Source organism: Eurosta solidaginis, unplaced genomic scaffold, assembly GCF_040869045.1.
Source record: "Eurosta solidaginis isolate ZX-2024a unplaced genomic scaffold, ASM4086904v1 ctg00001172.1, whole genome shotgun sequence".
Classification (NCBI taxonomy): Eukaryota; Metazoa; Arthropoda; class Insecta; order Diptera; family Tephritidae; genus Eurosta; species Eurosta solidaginis.
This window is the reverse complement of record NW_027136986.1, coordinates 307839-324442: the sequence shown is the minus strand read 5'-3', so window position 1 is coordinate 324442 and position 16604 is coordinate 307839. Positions and strand designations below refer to the sequence as shown.

At 35.7% G+C, this 16604-nt stretch overlaps 2 pseudogenes; both read left to right on the top strand.

The window, feature by feature from the left end:
* Positions 1–11307, top strand: part of LOC137235986 (uridine-cytidine kinase B-like) — a 62497-nt pseudogene extending 51190 nt beyond the window's left edge.
* Positions 11308–13197: 1890 nt separating this feature from the next.
* On the top strand, positions 13198–13864 carry LOC137235985 (retinoblastoma-binding protein 5 homolog; annotated as a pseudogene).
* Positions 13865–16604: the final 2740 nt, after the last annotated feature.

Here is a 16604-nt window from a genome sequence, read left to right as displayed (position 1 = left end):
CACGGTTTTAACGGGACGTGGGCAGGTGCAGCATTAGCCTACCAGCCATTTCGATAGGGTTTCACCCCGACCTACTAAGGTGGCAGAATACTGCACCTACCAGCCCAAAGTCATCAATTCCTATCCATAGTCAAAATCAAGTCCCTAACAATCCGGTTCGTCACCGTTGAGTACCGATCTTGACCCTTAACAAGGTCCTCCCTCCCCTGAGCTCGGCACAATGACTCAGGGGTGCGGGTTTTATCGAGTTGTCCTCTCTAGATCCGCCATTATCAGTAGAAGCAGGGGCACCTCGTGCAGGACGTGACAACCAATCACGTGTGACAATTCGTCACTATGGCCGGTCTAAGACTGATACCAGTCCCTGATCCAGAGCCTGGAACCACGTATGATATCCAAGCCAAGTATCTTAACCCCCCCGATCGAAATAAGGGGAAGAAAAAAATTATTGAAATCGGTGTAGCCATTTTTCAGTTTTGATCGACCTAACGCACACAAATTTATATTTATATATATAGTTTACAACAACTGCGAAACAATTGTTTTGGTACTCTCAAAAGCGTTTTGGTACGACAAGAAATTTATTTAGGGCGACATCTGACAAAATTATTTCCATCCACTCTGATTCATATTCAATATTTTTTAATTGAAATTTTTTAAATACATTTTTTTGTCGTAAATGATCCCTGAATCAGATCGAAAATAATAGAAAAAAAAAATATTGAAATCGGTGTAGCCGTTTTTCAGTTTTGAACGACCTAACGCACACAAATTAATTTTATATATATAGACTACAAAAGTCTTGGGGAAATCTCAAAATTTGGCATTGGAAAAATTTTAATTTATGTTGCATATACGAAAGGGTTATATACAAGAAATTTATTTAGGGCGATAACTGACAAAATTATTTCCATCCACTCTCACTATTAGCTAAAATATTGACAAATTGAAGATTTTCCAATTTTTTTTGCTGTAAATGAATAGGCAGTCCAATCGAAATAAAGGAAAAAAAATTATTGAGATCGGTCAACCCGTTTTTGAATAATAGCTAAAATATTTTTTAATTGAAGTTTTATAATTAATTTTTTGTCGTAATTGATCCCTGAATCAGATCGAAAATAATAGAAAAAAAAAACAAGTAAGGAAGGTTAAGTTCGGGTGTAACCGAACATTACATACTCAGTTTCGAGATATCGCCATAAAGGTGAACCAGAGGTGACCCTAGAATTTGTTTGTACAATATGGGCATCAAACGAATGGTGTTAATGAGTATTTTAAAAGGGAGTGGGCCTTAGTTCTATAGGTGGACGCCGTTTCGAAATATCGCCATAAAGGTGGACCAGGGGTGACTCTAGAATGTGTTTGTACGATATGGGTATCAAATTAAAGGTATTAATGAGGGTTTTAAAAGGGAGTGGTGGTTGTTGTATAGGTGGTCGCATTTTCGAGATATCGCCATAAAGGTGGACCAGGGGTGACCCTAGAATTTGTTTGTACAATATGAGTATCAAAAGAAAGGTGTTAATGAGTATTTTAAAAGGGAGTAATCCTTAGTTCCATAGGTGGACGCCGTTTCGAGATATCGCCATAATGGTGGAACAGGGGTGACCCTAGAATTTGTTTGTACAATATGGGTATCAAAAGAAAGGTGTTAATGAGTATTTTAAAAGGGCGTGGGGCTTAGTTCTATATGTGGACGCCTTTTCGAGATATCGCCATAAAGGTGGACCAGGGGTGACTCTAGAATGAGTTTGTATGATATGGGTATCAAATTAAAGGTATTAATGAGAGTTTTAAAAGGGAGTGGTGGTAGTTGTATATGTGAAGGCGTTTTCCAGGTATCGACCAAAATGTGGACCGGGGTGACCCAGAACATCATCTGTTTTCTTCTACTTAATATGGTAGGTGTCACAACCATTTTATAAAGTTTTTTCTAAAGTTATATTTCGCGTCAATAAAACAATCCAATTACCTTACCATGTTTCATCCCTTTTTTCGTATTTGGTATAGAATTATGGTATTTTGTTCATTTTTCGTAATTTTCGATATCGAAAAAATGGGCGTTTTTCATACCAAGATAAAGTGAGTTCAAGTAAGCACGTGAACTAACTTCATTAAAGATATGTTGATTTTTGCTCAAGTTATCGTGTTAACGGCCATGCGGAAGGACACGCGGACGACTGTGTATAAAAACTGGGCGTGGCATCAACCGATTTCACCCATGTTCACAGAAAACAGTTAACGTCATAAAATCTATGCCCCTACCAAATTTCAAAAGGATTGGTTAATTTTTGTTCGACTTATTGCGTTAAAAGTATCCTAGACAAATTAAATGAAAAAGGGCGGAGCCACGCCCATTTTGAAATTTTCTTTTTTTTTTGTACTTTGTTGCACCATATCATTATTGGAGTTGAATGTTGACATAATTTACTTATATTCTGTAAAGATATTAAATTTTTTGTTAAAATTTTACTTTAAAAAATTTTTTTTTTTTAAAGTGGGCGTGGACCTTCTCCGATTTTGCTAATTTTTAGTAAGCATAAATATAGTAATAGGAGTAACGTCCCTGCCAAATTTCATCATAATATCTTCAACGACTGCCAAATTACAGCTTGCAAAATTTTAAATTACCTTTTTTTAAAAGTGGGCGGTGCCACGCCCATTGTCCAAAATTTTACTAATTTTCTATTCTGCGTCATAATTTCAACTCACCTACCAAGTTTCGTCGCTTTTTCTGTCTTTTGTAATGAATTATCGCACTTTTTCGGTTTTTCGAAATTTTCGATATCAAAAAAGTGGGCGCGGTTATAGTCCGATATCGTTCATTTTAAATAGCGATCTGAGATGAGCGCTCAGGAACCTACATACCAAATTTCATCAAGATACCTCAAAATTTACTCAAGTTATCGTGTTAACGGACGGACGGACGGACATGGCTCAATCAATTTTTTTTCGATCCTGTTTATTTTGATATATGGAAGTCTATATCTATCTCGATTCCTTTATATATGTACAACCAACCGTTATCTAATCAAACTTAATATACTCTGTAAGCTCTGCTCAACTGAGTATAATTATTGAAATCGGTGTAGCCGTTTTTCAGTTTTGAACGACCTGGCGCACACAAATTCATTTTTATATATGTAGATTACAAAAGTCTTATAGAATTCTCAAAGTTTGGCATTGGAACAATTTTAATTTATGTTGCATATACGAAAGAGTTATATAAAAGAAATTTATTTAGGGCGAAATCTGACAAAATTATTTCCATCCACCCTGATTCATATACTGGTGCGTAAAACAACCAAAGACGCATGAATAATAACAACCAACCTCGTACTATTAGCTAAAATATTGATAAATTGAAGATTTTCCAATTTGAAGAAGATAAAAAAAAATTATTGAAATCGGTGTAGCCGTTCTTCAGTTTTGAACGACCTAACGCACACAAATTAATTTTTATATATATAGACTACAAAAGTCTTGGGGAAATCTCAAAATTTGGCATTGGAAAAATTTTAATTTATGTTGCATATACGAAAGGGTTATATAAAAGAAATTTATTTAGGGCGACATCTGACAAAATTATTTCCATCCACTCTCACTCATATACTGGTGTGTAAAACAACCAAAGCCGCATGAATAATAACAACCAAACTCATACTATTAGCTAAAATATTGATAAATTGAAGATTTTCCAAATTTTTTCTTGCTGTAAATAAACAGTCAGTTCGATCGAATTAAAGGGAAGAAACAATTTTTTAAATCGGTCAAACCGTTTTTGAGTAATAGCTAAAACATTTTTTATTGAAGTTTTTTAAATCAATTTTTTTGTCGTAAATGATATCTGAATCAGATCGAAAGTAATAGAAAAAAAATTATTGAAATAGGTGTAGCCGTTTTTCAGTTTTGAGCGACCTAACGCACACAAATTCATTTTTATATATATAGATCATTCTAATTAATTCTTATGAGCTACCTAAACTACATATTTACATTAGTACATACTTACATACTAAGTGTACAAAATATGAACTGCGTAGATACATATATTCAGCTCGGTGAGAAGCGAAAGCTCAGCGCAAATAGCATTAGTTGTGGGAAATGCATAGTAAGAAAAAGCGGAATAGAATATGGAAAATGCAGTTTAAGCGTAAACGAGTCGTGGGAATAAATTATGTGTAGGTAAAAGTTTGTAGTGAGTTATTTCAAATAGAAGAAGCCTCAAGTTACGAGACGTAGACTGTATGTATATAAGTTATCATATTAGACCCACTGTGTCAGTTATCACATTAGGCCCACTCTGCCTGAACATATTTACCGACAATTTTATATAATTTATTTTATAATTACATATAACAGGAGTAAGCTTGGCTCCTGGTCACATCTAAGCAACACCAATTTCTTGCTTCGCTTTAGTTATCTTATCAATAACTAAAAAATTGTTTGCGCTTATCATGCGAGGAATGTAACAGGCGCTAAGTATGGCATGATTGCTACCTTCACAGCTAAGAGATGACAACAAACGCTTTCCTTAGCACCACCCACATATCAACAGCGACAGCGCATAACCTGTTTGCTTGCACAAGTTTGGCCAAGCAACATTAACTTGCGTGTTACTTCTGACCTAGCAATAGCGTAGCTGCAAAACTCGTTGTAAGCGTGGGTTGATCACCCCCTAGCAACCACTACCATGTCTTGCGCCAGCAGCACGGTACTCCCAACAACTGCTAATGCTGCGTGATGGAACGTAACAGGAGTTAAGCTCATAACCATCACCAAAGCATTAGAGCAGAGCCGGCCAAAAGTTGCACATTGTGCAATTTGAGTTCGTATTTTCACACAGACACTAACGATGTGCGGTCACGATCGTTTGCTTTCGCTGGTCACTCACTAAAATCAACAGTGAATGCAAAAGGAAAAGTCCATGCTACTTTTTGGGCACATAATAAAAACAATATGCTGCAAGATTAAAGCGACTTTTAATACGTTTTAGTTAGTATTATTAAGTTCCTTTGAACATACATATTAATATTGACAATTTCAATATTAATAATTAATAATAATTAATTAATTATTAATAAATAATGACAATTTAATATAAGTAACTTTTTATACGTTCTACTTAGTTTTATTAATTTTTTATACATTTTTTTTATTGAATAAGTTTATGTTTTGAAAATATGTATTTCTATCTTTATATTTACTTTGTTTTATAGTTTATTCTTGATGAAAAAGTGATTTTTTAAGTAAATTTTGCATTGAAGAAACACCATACCTTATTTTATAAAAAAGTTTTATCTGGCTAGCTCGACCTCCGCGTTCTTAGTTATATGAATATAAGTAAGTATTGTTAGGATTAGCTTGAAATGAAATAACCAAGGTCATTTTTAATTTCGAACTTCACAGTCCATATTTTCTTTTAGCACACTGTGGGGAGTTGTCACTCAATTTTTACACACACTTATGCAATTGTTTTTTTATTTGTGTGGCCGGCTCTGCATTAGAGCAAAGCGTAGCAACAAATTAGGGTAAACGTATGTTGTTAAGAAATATGGCACAGGCACAGGCTAGCGGTAAGAATAATATGCACCTACAACCGCAACCCCTTTCCCATGGGCTTTCTAGCGTGAAGAAAGGTATTTAAGGCAGTAGGATTAAGTCAAGTAGTTAGTTTTAATTCGAAGACGCAATCAAGCGTATGAAGTAAAGCCGTAATTTAAAGTGTTGTGTTTTATTTTAAATATTGCGCAAGGACCTGCTTAACTGGCGCCAAACTAATGTTCATGAACCTAAAATTGAAGCGTGTCCTTATAAAAAGGATAAAAATAAAGAGATCCTTTTAAAAAGGATAGTGCAGTGCGAAATAATATCCTTATAAAAAGGATTAAAGTGCCAGTTATAAAAAAAAATAAAAAATAAAAACGACGATAGTGCAGTGCAAAATGAGTCCTTATAAACAGGATTAAAGTGATAATACAAAAACTCTTTTGATTCACCCTTGTAAAGAGGATGCAGATCGTGCAAACCTTGTAATAAAGATACGAATAGGACAGTGCTAAATACATATATATCCTTATAAAAAATTGCTGTGAAACTAAAATTTTTTGGAAAATATCCTTGTAAAAAGGATAACAATTAAGTGACATTAAAGAAAAAAATATTTAAAAAATCATCATTATTTGTGAACATATACATACATATATAAAAAATTTCGATACATAGAAAAATCGCGAAAATTAAATAACTTTCGTAATAAAAATTGCAAAAATTTTAAAAGAAGAAACAGCATTCGTTAAATATTTAAAGTCATGGTTGAAGTAATTATGATAATAATAAAAATAATACTGAATTGCGTATTAAAAAAATAAAAATTACGTTTTTGTAAATTACAACGAAGTAAAAAAATCATCACTCGACAAGGATCATCACATGTGGAATCTAGAGCAGCAGTAAGTCTTGTCATCTGAGCCATCTAGGACAAGAATACGACAAGAAAAGGAGTTAGTTATTGAAGTTTAAAATATCACCTAGGAATTTAAGCTTTAGATAATAAACTGAAATTTTTTCACCCACTTATACATAGTTTCGATTTAAAAGACTGTATTAATTTGAATCCAAGTTATTAAAAATGGATGAAGGAACTGTAAAGCATATAGTAGATTCCGCGGTAGGAGTAGTTAAAGAAACTTTTAAAGGCAAATTGCTGAGTTAACTCAAACAATTCAAAGCATTCTTCCTCAAAAAATTTAAACTCATAGGCCCGTAACAATTTTAGAAGGAGTACAAAATACTCATACTGATATTAATTTAATCAAGTCCCTTCCAGAATTTAAGGGTAAAATGTCGGAATATCCGGCTCGGAGAGAAGCAGCTAAATTTGCATTGAGCTATTATAGTGAAGGTTTAGAGCCGTATTATATCGCGATGGGGATTTTAAGAAATAAAATAACGTGTTCGGCAAAAGAAAATCTGAGCGCTTTTAATACCCCTTTAAATTTCAAGGCTATAATTGCTAGGGTAGATCAGCTGTACGCAGATAAAAGGCCGCTACATATTTTAGGAAGCCAGCTCAATACTTTGAGACAGGGTCAAATGTCTATTAATGAGTATTACGATGGAGTTGATAGGCAGCTTACCCTAATAGTAAACAAAATTACCCATAGTAACAACAAGGAGCTCACTAGTGCGTTTACCGAAAAAGCTAGGGAAAATGCATTGAGAGTATTTATTTCTGGCTTAAGACGCCCATTATGCGACACATTTGCAGCTAGTCCACCAGACTTACCCAGCGCACTCGCAGTAGCACAAGAGCTGCAATATAACCGACAAAGTTATGAGTTTGCACAGACTTATGCAACGGGTAGATTGCCACAAAAACACCAATCAGAGCCCCTTTCCCAGTTTAAGAATACGACTTAAAGGAAGAACAATTTTCGGAACCAAAGCCTCACTCCAATGGATGTGGATCCTGGAAGCACTTGCTTTAGAAGAACCTCTACTTTCCAAAAGAATACCTCTGGCCAATCAAGCCGTGGCCCTCAACAGCAAAGACTTCAACAGGGAAATAGTTCCATCCCTTCAAATTCATTTCAGCGGCAAGCCAATATATAGTCCTGCTCAGCAGCAGTGACAATACAGTGCCCCTAAAAGACAAGGTGCCAATACGTCCACGCAAGCACCAGTGAACAAGGTACAACGGGTCAACGCCATGAATGATGAACCATATTACTCCGCGCTGGAGGACTTTGAATCAGGGATGATAAATGCATTTTTATCATTTTGTACCAAACGAGGAAAAAAAATGTACCAAATCATCCAAAAATGTACCAAAAGTTTTCGGATGCGAATTTGAACCAAACCAGAGTTATATTCCACTTCTTTATCCAAAAACTGTTTTTAGTCAGTAAACTTTCTAACACAAAATAAAGGTAGTATAACAGGGAAATATTATTTATGAAGAAGTATTTACTTTTCCAGTAAAAATAATAAAAGAAGTTTATCGATTCAAGCGTACAATTATGTACATATATAAAAACATTTCTTCATTGAGTACCAGTAAGGAACATAAAATTAATATTTAAAAAAAGACGTGTGTCATTCGGGGACTGCCGCGGTAAAGCTATTGCATATTATCAAATTTAACTTTCACTTTAACTTTAACATTCACTTTAACTTTAACTTTAACATTAACTTTAACTTCAACTTCAACTATAACTTTTACTTTAACTTTAACTTAAACTTAAACTTTAACTTTAACATTAACTTTAACTTTAACTTTAACTTTAACTTTAACTTTAACTTTAACTTTAACTTTAACTTTAACTATAACTTAAACTTTATCTTTAACTTTAACTTTAACTTTAACTTTAACTTTAACTTTAACTTTAACTTTAACTGTAACTTTAACTTTAACTTTAATTTTAACTTTAACTTTAAGTTTAACTTTAAATTTAACTTTAACTTTAACCTTAACTTTAATTTTAACTTTAACTTTAACTTTATGATAGAGATCCAATTTTATGTATTTGGCCTGTTGCTAACACCGAACCTTTTTCGAACCTTTTCGAACCTTTTTTGACAAATATCCGTTACGTTTTTTTTTGATTTAGTCGCCAAGCCCGCGATAAAATCTATGCAATAGCTTAAAAAACTAACAGCTGCATTGAATGCAAAAACATTTCTGGGGCAATTTGAAAAAAACAACCTAATTCGAGTTAGGATAAAAGTGATATACTGGCTTCATAACAGAAATCCGTTACAGATCACCCTGTGTTACTTACTTATAGCCCTAGCGCCGAATGGCTGCTAAAACATATAGAAAGTTACAATCGTGAATTGTGGCTAGCTTTTCAGTTAAAAGTCTATGTATCGCCATTATCCTAACTCGAATTGGGTTGTTTTTTCAAATTGCCACAGATTTCATAAAAACATTTTAGGTACAAAAGATTTAGATTCAGGTATAAAATTTTACAAATTGTCGCCTACATCTATAATAATAATTCATGTTTCAATCACTATATTAACAGTTATCCTTCTTTGAGTTCTTTAAATACCTCAGCTGACAAAAAGCTTTTTTTCGTATCTATATTATAACAACTACTGTTAGCTGATTTCATCAAGTCTTTAGTTTTTATTAAATCCGAAACTGTGTTTATATGAAGCCTATTTCTATACTTAGTTTTAATTAAATTGTGTATAGAAAGCATCCTTTCTACCTTTGTGGATGAATGTGGAATCGACAATATGCCTTATCAAATTCAGATTTCGGAAACAAGTCCATAGCTAAAGGCACAATACTATTTTGTCACCTCTATTTTCTGGTGAAAGCTTTGCAGCCTACAACAAAGTTTTATCATTTAAATTTCTTTAATAAAGTGCTACAAAATTATTTAGCACAGCTCTTAAATATGTGTACGTCATCTTTTTCGAAAAGGGTGTTTCGTAGAATAATATCCACATTAACACCGCAGCAAACTTCACCTGGGGTTAAGTGATTTTCGTCTGAATCAATATTTAACATCCAACTAGGGCTGGAGTCTAAATAAGATTCTTTTATAAAATTTTAAATTTGGTAATAATTAAATCTATGCGAATATCTTCAGACTGCATTTCTATATTTTGATATACATATATCAGTCGTTTCATCTATTATTAGAGAGTAATAATTCTTCTGACAAAACGCAATTATGGATTTATAATTTTCTGGCCCTGTTATTTGAGTTATTATTTTCTGTGCTTTAATTCTATTGAAGCAAAATTTGTTCACAATTTTAGAATCGGTTATGCTATTTTTCATAAGCATATTTAAATGATCCATAATTGCAAATGGCAAATTGTGCTCGGCAACAGAACAACTATATATTTTCTTCAAAAAATTTTAATTTTTTTGTACATTCAGAGCTGCTTTGCAAATGACATGAAGTGTAGTGCTGTATTTTATAAATGCTGTTAACAGTCGTCGGGTGCACACGTGTTTTCTCCTCGCGCTGTGAAGATAATAGGGGGACTCATTAAAGCATATAAACTTATAAGGTGTAAAATTATATCCATTTACAAGCGCTGTTATATGAACGCACCTAGTAATACTCTTGATAAACTTAATTTTCGATCAGCTGTATTATTGGCAAACAAATTGTTTGATTGTTATACAAATTAAAAAATGCCAAGATTAAGTGAAAAATCAAAACTAAAACGTCTCTACTAAGATATTCTTGTAAATGACTTGCTGATGTTGGAGATTTCTGATGAAAATGCCTGCTGTAATATCTGCAAGGTGGTATTCCTTTGAAACTACCGCGTTTACCTCATGGAATGTGCGCGTAAATTTATACAAATTGTGTAAATGATTTTTCATACAAAATTTGACAGCAGGTTTACGCACTAGATAAACTTATACGTTTACCCACTTTATAAGGCATTTATAAAGATAAATGAGTCCCCCTAATTTCTTTTAATGTATTAATAATGTATTAGCACTGCTGCTATGTCTTTCTGCCTTAAATGCTAGACGAAGTGTTTGACTGATGACAAAATCAGCTGCGGTGTGTGTGTTTCTATATCTACATCTTAAATGTGCTAAGATAAATACTAGTTGTGCGAATCTATTAAATAGTAATATGAATGTCTTCTTTAAATGTGCATAAATCGGCTATCGCCTTTTACTCATGCCAAGTTAAATGAGACCATTACAAACTTAAATAGTATACGCGAATTCGTTCAAACAATTTCAAATATATATTTGCCGTGTGTCGAGTCTTCATCTACTACCAACAACAACTCGACAAGCAATAGCAAAGCAAATAACAATAGCTCGAAAAACAACAAATTTTCTCAACCTAACGACATAATGAGCCGTTCAAAACTAAAATCGATGCACCTGCCTGCAGTCCCAGCTCTCACTCACCATTATTCACCAACAACAACAATGATAACTCTTCCTCTAGTGGAAATCGACCGTTGCCTAATAATCTGACATCAAACACAAAAACATTTAGAAGGGAGCCCGGCTCAAAAAAATCGGCTCTCACAATAGATGTTGATGCGGAAATTGTTTGCATAAATGAAAATCAAAATCAAAACACAGATGACGATAACCATAGTTCTCAGCGTGCTGCTGATGCCAGAGAAAACAACAACGGAAATATGTCTTCTCTCACATATTCCCCAGTCACCGCCGCCGCTGCCGACGATTTCTCGCATGCTCAATCTACTCGGCATAGCAGAACTACTAATGCTTTAATGAAGTCTGCTATTGTTTTTGGTTCGAGCACTAATACTAATCTTAGCGTTGCGGAAAGTCCGTGATTCCGCTACTCCCTTGTGACGATCTGAGCCCCGCTTCCTCGCTCTTTGATGACGTTAGTGTGTAATTGATGGGCGGAAAGTCCGTGATTCCGCTCCATCTTTGCGGCGTTCGTGTGGGGGCCGAAACTTCCTTGGTTCCACCTTCCTACTGGTGGCCGGGCGGAAAGGCCGTGATTCCGATCCGGCTTCGTCCAACTCTCCTTCTTCTAGCTCGCGTGGCCCGCTGTCAGTTCCTATTTCTGATGCTTGAAGAGACAGAATGTGCTCGTCTTCGCTATCCATCTGAACGCTCCATGGCCTGGTATCAACTTCCTTGGGCTCCGGATTGTCGAAGCCCTGGTGCAACGTGGTGTGATGGTCCCCTTGGCACTGGTGACAACGTCCTTTGCTCGTGCAGTCGGCGGTGCGGTGTGCTACTGATAGGCAGTTGCCGCAGTATCGTCCTAATGCGGCTTCCCTTTGCCTTTCCTCGGGCGATTTGACCGGGCATAACCGGATCGGGTGTCGCTTGTCGCACAGGTGGCATGGTTTCGGGTACCGCTGGGCCATGCGTTCCGCCCTCCTGCGTAGAGTCGTATACCGGGTCATACTGGACCTGAAAAGAGGTAATTGTCATTGGTCAGGGTTTAGAAGTTGAGGGATTTCATCATGCTTCAGGGGAGTTGGGTGTTGAGAAGATATTCACAAGAGGTAGGCAACAAGCTACAATTACTTAGGCAGTTAGCTGCATAAGAGCCTTGATTTTGTGTTTTTTTTTTTTAAACACAAATTCGATATACAAAGTGGTTTTTATGTAAATTATCCTTATGTCCACGCGATTGGTTTAAAAGGGCAATTACTTCTCCATGACGGTGCGCTTCGTGTGCGATCTGACAGATTTGGCTTTAAGTGTAGCCACGCGATAAGCCTTTGGCCGGCTGTCAGTATCTTGCCGACAGAGGGCGCACGGGGATGACTTTTGTGGAACGTATTTGGTTGTGTGGCTAATTAATCATTTTAAAGCAGCAATCGAGGATGCCGAACGTGCCAAAGAAAACAGAGGTAAGTTTTATTTATTCCTTAATCTAAGATAACCATTGATTGAAATTCTCTTATTTTTCATTTGTTTACTCTAGATTGTGAAGCCAGTACCGCGAGTTGGACGGAGGAAGGGAGTTACGGAGCCTGCACGAGGGGCAGGGACACCTGACGGTCGGAGTCAGCGCACGTGCCCAGGCAAGGTTCTGGTGCCGGCTTTCTCGGATTGGGGGATTTTTCTTCGGGATCCAACTCCACTGGATCTATCGCGTTGTCCCGTGGCCTTTGAGTTCTTTCAGGCGATGACTGATTGCACCCAGGTGGTGCGAAAGATATTGGGGGGCATTCGGGAGGCGCTTGGTCGGTTGAGGCGTTCCGCCCATATACACCCCTACATCTGACTATACATTTCCGCCCCTAAGTTTATATTTGTATAGTGTAATCAGCAAAAAACTATTGTAAAGTGTGATAAATACATTGTACATTAACCCACTATAAGAAATCAGGTGTATTTGATCTGGGTGGTAGTAGGATATTTTGGAGAAGATCATTTCTTTCAGGTTATAAATTTCCCTTTTATCGCCTCAAAAGGGGTTAAGTCATCATCCCCCCGAGTGGGAGCATTTTAATAACCTTTGTTAAAATCCGTAAAACACGGCCCAAAAGGGAAGAAGGAAAGGGGGAAAAAATGTGATTGCGTTTTTCCCGATTTTGCGCCGCCTTAGCATCTGGCAACACCATATGGATTTTGTAGTGTACATTGTGTTATTGTAAGTGTATTGTATTACCCTTCAATGAATTTCCTGTCATTGAGAAAGAAAAAACGAGGTCCACAGCAATACCAAATACTCACATACGCTTTAAATTTATAAAATGAATTTAGAATTATTGGAATTCTTGGGTCAGAACTATCCGGAGGAGTTTGATGGCTCTTTAGATTGCATATCGCTAGCTGTAACTTGTGCGTTCAATGAATATAGCACACTATTGGCAGTCGGTTGCAATGATGGACGCATAGTAGTTTGGGACTTTTTAACGCGAGGCATAGTGAAAATAATTTCAGCTCATGTGCATCCTGTGTACAGTTTGAGTTGGACACGCAATGGACATAAACTCCCATCCGCTTCAACAGATAATAATTTTTGTATTTGGGATGTGCTTACGGGAGACTGTGAACACAAATATCGCTTTTCATCACCAGTCCAATGCGTTATGCTGATGCTATGCGTTAGTGAGAGAGTCGGATGGTGATCTTAATATTGTAGCGTCCTTTGATCGTCGTGGTAAACATAATACTGGCAATGCGAAAGGAAAAATTTTGGTTTTAAATGCTGAAACGTTGGAAATTGTGGCGAACTTTCGTATTATTGTGGGATCTTCTAGCGCAACGGCAGTTAAAAGTATAGAGTTTGCTCGAAGGGGCGATGCATTTTTAATAAACACATCAGATCGTGTTATACGCGTTTATGATTCAAAAGGAACTTTCATAACAGCTGATTTTTCAATTTTGCGTTCTTTTTTAATGTGTGTTTTTATTTAACATTACATTTTTTTTAACTGGACGTAAATATACAAAGCAATAACCGCATGCAAGAATTGTATATTTAGAAATGGTTTGGTAAATATTGTGTAAGCCTGTATGGTGCAATACATCAAGTTTGTTTTCAAAATATTTCATTTGACGACTGGCATTTAGGGGAAATGTGGTATAGCTGAAATGACGTCGAGCAATACATTAACGGCGAGGGCGGGAAAGTGCATGGAGTAGTATTAAATTGAAAAATACCAAGAAAAAGAGGAATAAAACCCATTTGAATCCTTACATGCTGGCAGCAAACGTGAACAAAATATCAGGTTGACGAAAAAAACAAACATAAAAATGTTTAGGCGTATTTTATTAAACATTAAGCTAAGGTCAAATGTGCCTCTACGCTCTTGGTCATACCACTTTGAATCGATAGTAGCGCAACGTTCACGTAGAATACAACAATTATTCACCTTTTATCACCGTGTTTACGGTTCAAATGGGTTGCAACGAATACTACGCTCATATCATAAACAATTTGAACCACCAATAAGAGGTATTATGTTAAGTGCAGTAGGAGCGAACTCTCATCTCATTTATTGGGAAATGCAATGGCCAAGGCTTTTCTATAATCGTGATTATGTTTATTATAGTCGTTATATGACTGATGAGAAACGTAATTTAATGATGGTTTGTAGTCGTGGAATCAAACATCCTAAATATCCAATGTACTCGAATAAAGTGAGAGTTAACGATTATTGGAGTTTGATGGTAATTAAACCTTATGAGACATTTAGGGAACCGGGGGTACACTATATACTAACATATTACGATGATCCAGGTTTGCCAATACCTCAAAATATTAAATCATGGGTAACACAAAAACAAATGCCTGAATTTTTACAAAAAATGTATCTAGCAACAAAACAGTACTCATTTAAAAGAGCACTTGAAATGCAACATATTTTCACTTTATCCAACTTTCAACTTCAAAATCATGAAAATATGGCTAATGAGTCTCGAACGAGTTGGCTCAAAAGATTGCTACGTACACGTGAGCCAGGAAGCAGTAAAATAAGCCCAACATCAATACAGTGATTTATCAATATAACTAGTTTTAATTTTTTTTTGTTTTTTTTTTTTATCAAAGTGAAATGCGAAATGAAACACTGGACTATGTACAAAAGGGTGGGGGAGGGGCTGCGTAGAAAATAATAATCGAAAAAATTGTTAATCATCTAATTATAGTTGCATAATGTATATTAAAGTGTTCTCATTCATTTCATGAATCAAATTTGACAACCGCATAAAGGTGCAATTTAGGAAATTTGCAATGATATTTTTTCGAACTAAGACGTGAGAATATGCTACAGCATTTTAAATGGAAAGTTGTTCAAAAAATTTATTTAATCAGTGCATTTCAATTGTAATAATATGTAAAAATTAACTTTTTAGTTTTTTGATTTTGATCATGATTCGTACAAAATTTGATTTGTAATGAAAATTCTAATAATTGCCAATGTAATCGAAGTTGTTACTTGTTTTATTTGGAAATATCTACAGCAAAAAATAAATAAACAGACACGGGAAAAACTAAAAAGAAATTCAGCTTCATTGATGCCGATTCAAAAACAATAAAACCCAAGAGGTCCACACTAAAACCAGATAAACTAAGTAGCTCTAATAGCGAAGATAAAACCACGACATCACATGAACCGCTAACCGAACACAGTGCATCAAATTTGCTAAATCGAAAAATGTTTAAATCAACCGCAGAACCAGAATAGGTCACAGATGATGAAGATGATGATGAAGTTGATGATTGCTTCAATGATGAGCTGCATGAGGATGGTGTCAGCACCACAACTTGTTCAAGCTCATCGCCACATCACAGTCCAAAACATAGTAAACGTCGACTGCTAAAGCGAAAAAGTAAGGCGCCTGTTAAACGTTCGCCTACATTAACGTTGCCCGATTTTGTGCCGAGAGATGGTGATGAATTAGTCACTGAGGCGCTACTGGTATATAGTACTGCTACGGTAGTTTGGCAAGATGGTAGTATTGGGTGGCAATAATAACTTAGCCTCCTCAACGCCAACGCGACAGCAGCTAAGCTCAGTTGTACGTCAATTAACAGAAAACTTGAATCGCCTTTACCAAGAAATTGGCAACAAAGAGAATAAAATTGGCAGCCTAATTTGAAATTTTTGAGGATACAACAAACAATATTCCAGCTGTTCCTGTAACCACCTCTGTAGGTAAAACAAAGTTAATTTGTCAGAATAGCGCTGGTGTTCTGCCCACTGCTTCAGATCTTAAGTTCCAAACACCGGCGTAGTATTCTGAAGTTGTGTTAATAATTAAATATATAACGACATTTACCTTAAACTTTACATGTTTTTCAGGTCTTAAGCGTGAAACGCTTCACAGCCTCAACAACAACGACAATTGCATGCAGGATCACAGTCAATCGGAGGAGGACCAAGACAAGTTTACCAAAGCCAAGTAAGTAACTACAACAATAGTAGTTTAAGTCACTTATGTAGGAGTGAGAAAAATAAATGTATATTTAACATTGCGACCTCAATTTATATACCCTTGTTAGATCCCTTGACTATATCTTTGATAACCATGTGGGAGTATAAAGAAATAAATTTGTCTACGTTAATTTTTGCTATTTTTTATTGTTATTGACGATGTTTTTATCTGCGCTTCCTATTTCTGCATTTTTGCTGTTTGAATGAGACGGCGTTTG